The sequence below is a fragment of the Macaca thibetana genome, chromosome 9 (assembly GCF_024542745.1).
Source record: "Macaca thibetana thibetana isolate TM-01 chromosome 9, ASM2454274v1, whole genome shotgun sequence".
Classification (NCBI taxonomy): Eukaryota; Metazoa; Chordata; class Mammalia; order Primates; family Cercopithecidae; genus Macaca; species Macaca thibetana.
This window is the reverse complement of record NC_065586.1, coordinates 111,021,387-111,025,798: the sequence shown is the minus strand read 5'-3', so window position 1 is coordinate 111,025,798 and position 4,412 is coordinate 111,021,387. Positions and strand designations below refer to the sequence as shown.

Genomic DNA, 4,412 nt, shown 5'->3' with positions numbered 1-4,412 from the left:
TTATTTGGCAAATTATCGTTAGGTAAATTAAATTTCTGTAAATTGGCATTTGGCAAGTTGATTTTCAGATAATTCTCTCAGCAATTATTCAGTTTCCATTAATGAAGAAAGAACATTATGAAGAAAAAACAAAAAATAAATAAAATAAAATAAAAATAAATTTAAAAAGAAAACAAAAAAAGAAAGAACATTGACATAAATGTAGAAAATGTATATTGAATTCAAGCCTTTACTTTTTGAGAGAAACCTGCTTACAGATTTAATTTGGTTTTAAAACTTCCAATCATCAAAGTTGTCGGCATCTCTTTATATACGGTTTTATCAAATTAAAAAATGTCATAGTTTCTGCTATTCTTTCAGGGCAGCCTTTTTTAAAAAAAAAATGCTTCCTCTCATAAATAATATTTTCCTAGGATGAAAACTCAATTACTAAGGAGAAGAGTTAACTTCAATTCAACAGAGACATGCTTTATTAGTGCTTCTCAATGCCTTCCTGGAGTTTTTCTCCAATAAAGTTCCTGGTATACTCCCGGATGACTACCCAAAATGCAGTTACAATTGTGGGATTTTATGATTTAAAAGTAATTTAAAAATCAATTCCCTTTGCCATTTACTCTAAGAGACAATTATTGCCTGGTATTGTTTTGAAATGTGGTCAGATAAAAGAAGCTTTCTCTGGCCCTCTCCATCCACCAAGTCAGAGGTTACACTTTCCACTCACTCAAGTTCCATTTTATGAGAATGGCAAATATTTTTGGTATGTCTTTGCTGTTTCTCTTCTTTTTCCCCTCCCTTTCTGAAGCAATGCTAAGAAGTTGCTTGTGAATTTTTGCTCTTTGTATTCTACATTTTGCTCAAGTATTTCTTTTATTGTCCCTGTCTGCATTTTACTTTTCTGCACAAATACAAATTAAAATGAGTATATTTTAAGAAAAGTAGGAGCAGTATCATCTTTACAAAGGAATAAAATATGCTTGAAATTCCAGGGTCTTTCCTCACCCAGAATAAAGCAGAATGATAGATTATTTGAGTTAGACACTTTGACTTAGAAGACAAACATTTCCTCTAAATGGGTGACTTCAAATTTCTCATTATTCTATTATAATATTTTGGGGGTAACACAGGTTTTTAAATAAATAAATAAGTCCACTAGTGGGTAGGCTAAATAATGCCCTCCCCCTAGATGTCCATATCCTAATCCCTGAAACCTGTGAATTTGTTATCTTACATGGCAAAGGCTCTTTGCAGATGTGGCTAAATTAAGGAGTTTGCAATGGGGAGATTATCCTGGGTGGGCCCAGTGTAGTCAAATGGGTCCTTATACTAGGTAAGAAGGAAGCTCAATGTCAGAAAAGAAGATGTGATGATGAAAGCAGGGTTTGGGGTGATGCCACTTCTGGAAGGGGGCCCTGAACCAAGGCACGAGGACAGCTTTTGGTGTACCTGGAAAAAACAAGGAAGTCAGTTCTCTCCTAGAGCCTCCAGCAGGAACGCAGCTTTGCCAACCCACTGGTAACTTCTGACTTCTGTAATGAGAACAAGGTTGTGCTGTTTCAAGTCACTAACTTTGTTGCATTTTGTTTATAGCAGCAGTAGGAAACGAATACAACCAGAATGTAAGAGGAACTTTCCATTGGAGTCCTTTTTAAAGAGTAGGGCCTCTTTAAAGAAATACTCTTTTTGGACTGTCCTAAATTGTTTATTAGGAATGAATTTTACAATCTTTACTTATATCAGCGGTAACGGTGGAGCTGATAGAAGAGTCTTGTGTCTTCTCCACGCTGCACAGCGAGAACCACCAACAGTGTGGTGGAACTTATGACCCTTTCCAAGGCCACGGCTCTTTTGGCCTGCAAATGTCAGCCCACACATCTCCCTGTGCTTGTGGACTGGTTTGGTGATCTACTGGGTGTCAGGATTTCTTCTGATGGCTTTATGGAATGGATCAATGAGGATAACCTCAAAAAATCTGTATGTGGAATCTTTACCAACCCAGTAAGAATTCTAGGACTGTTAGAGCCCCACAGTGGCATTTAGCTCACTCCTCTGCAACGGACTGAAGGTTTTGGGCAAACTTTAGCTGGTTAACACCATGATGGACAGGCTTGCTGTAAGTTGCACCCTTAGGAACTGGGCGTTTTCGGCCACCACGATACACACGAATCCTACATATAACATAATCTTGCTTGGCCTTGTAGCCCAGTCAGCCCGCTTTACGGGGCCTGGTGCGGTGGGGCCTGGTGGAGTGGTGAGCCCTGTGGACAGCAGAGAGCTTGCGGTACTGCCAGCAGTGGACCCTCAAGAGAAAGTGTATGACATCATACTGCTTCTTCCTCCATAGCTCCTGGATGTACTTGTATGCACCGACCTTGGTTTAATGGATGGCTGCTGCCAGGTGGAAAGGAAAGAGCTTTTCTCCACTAAAGAAATATTTTTACACTTTTTTTGAGGGCATTTTTAAAAAAATTAACCCCTCCACAGTTACTTCTTATAAATTCTCTTTCCTTTGGGAATTTTTGCTCCCAAGAGAAACAGTACAACCTTAGAGCAACTGAGCAAAGTTAGGCCGACTCGGAGAAGTTAGGCCAAGTTGAAGCACCACACCAGGGCTCAAGCAATTGAAAGACCTAAGGCTTCAGGTCATGGTTGGATGTGAGATCTCAAATTCTATTATTAGGTTGTTTTTCTCCTCTCTGCTCACAAACAAGCTCTCTTCCATATGCCAAGCATGATGGCCATGAAATTCAATACACATCCAATCAACTTAGGAACTCCCTGAGGAAAGAGGACTCAGGATCACTATGGCAGAAAGGTCCCAGGAGGACTCCAGTTGACCTAGCTTGGATCACATGATCAAGTTAGATTCATCACTGTGGCCAGGGAGATGATATACCCTGATTGGTTGGTCTGAGAGATAGCATACTCTGATTGGCTGGTCTGGGAGATGAGCCTGCCCCGTGGCAGGAAGTTGGGTCAGCTTTAACCAAACCTCACAGAATGGGTTCCCCATAGAAATTAGAGAGTTAAAAATTAAATATCAATGAAAAGCAGAGATAAAGACCATGTCATTGTGGAGGGGGAGAGAGAGAGAGAAAAAAAAAAAAGACTCTCTTATGACTTTCTAGTTCTTGGATATAATGCTTCATGACACCTAGCCACATTGCCTGTGGATTCAGGAGTATCCTGCATGCTTCTGACAAACTCTCTCATTTCTTAAGTCAAGAGTGTTTATATTCTTGGCATCTAAATAATTCCCAACCAAGAAAGACCAAAGTAATATGTCTTTAATGAACCAACGTGTCAGGTGATGTTTTATTGATAACAGTATTTTTGATACCTGTGATGGAATTCTTTTCCCCAGTAATAGCCCCCTGATTTTCTTTGGGGCAACACTCTGGATTCCCTTGTTTTGGATAAGCCTGGTCAAGCCAAAGTTCTGGGCATGGGATAGGTGATTCAAGTCTGCCAATCAGCCTGGGGCCACAGGGATTAGTTCAAGGGTGGGCAGTTGATCCAAGGTCCAAGATTTTTTTGTGGAAACCATTGAGACTCCTTCCGCTGAGCTTGAAGCTTTGAGGACATAAGAGACTCTGGAATCCATCTTACCAGCATGAAGGCAAAGCTTGCCTGAGGATGAAAGAAAGAAGATCAGAAAGTGAAGGTAAGACAGCTGACCCCTGAGGATGTAGCCTGAGCATACGGATCTAACTGTGTGCTTAACCAACTCCTAGACTTTCAACTATGTAAACCAATACATACTCTTTTGCACTTACACTAGCTTAGGTTAGATTTCAGTCACTTACCACAGAAAAAGTTTTTACCAATATTTTAATTTATATATTGTTTCAGTTATATTTGCATCTGTAATGTATTGCTATGCAACAAATCACCCCTAAATGTAGGGTCTTAAAATAACAATGATGTTTTCTTTCTGTGATTCTGTGGGCTAAACGAGTGAGCCTCCTGTTGGCCTTGCTTAGGCTCACCCGTGAGTCTGCACCCCACTGGTATACCAGGTTAGGGATGGGCTTCGCTCAGCATGAGGTCAACCATCCTCAAGGAGGCTAGACTATTCCTCTTCACATGGCAATGACAGGGCAGTGTTCAGGGGCACACATCAATATACAAATGCTTACCAGACTTCTACTTATATCATGTGTGTAGGTGTCCCATTGGCCAAAACACATGTTGTGACCAATCCTAGCATCAGTGATTCATGCTATAAAGTAGCATGAATAAAAGAAGGATGATACATTGAGATCATTTATGCAATGATTTACCAGATTCTTAAAAAATTTCTAAGTGCTTCTCTGTGCATTAGCTTATTTAAGCATCATAATAACCCTGTGAAATACTCAAAATCAATATCAATTTTGTGTCAGTTAGGCTCCAATTAGGAGAGAGAAATACCG

The 4,412-nt window shown here is 40.0% G+C and overlaps 1 pseudogene; it reads right to left on the bottom strand.

Moving 5' to 3' along the window:
• Positions 1–1,733: 1,733 nt before the first annotated feature.
• On the bottom strand, positions 1,734–4,187 carry LOC126962284 (60S ribosomal protein L15-like; annotated as a pseudogene).
• Positions 4,188–4,412: the final 225 nt, after the last annotated feature.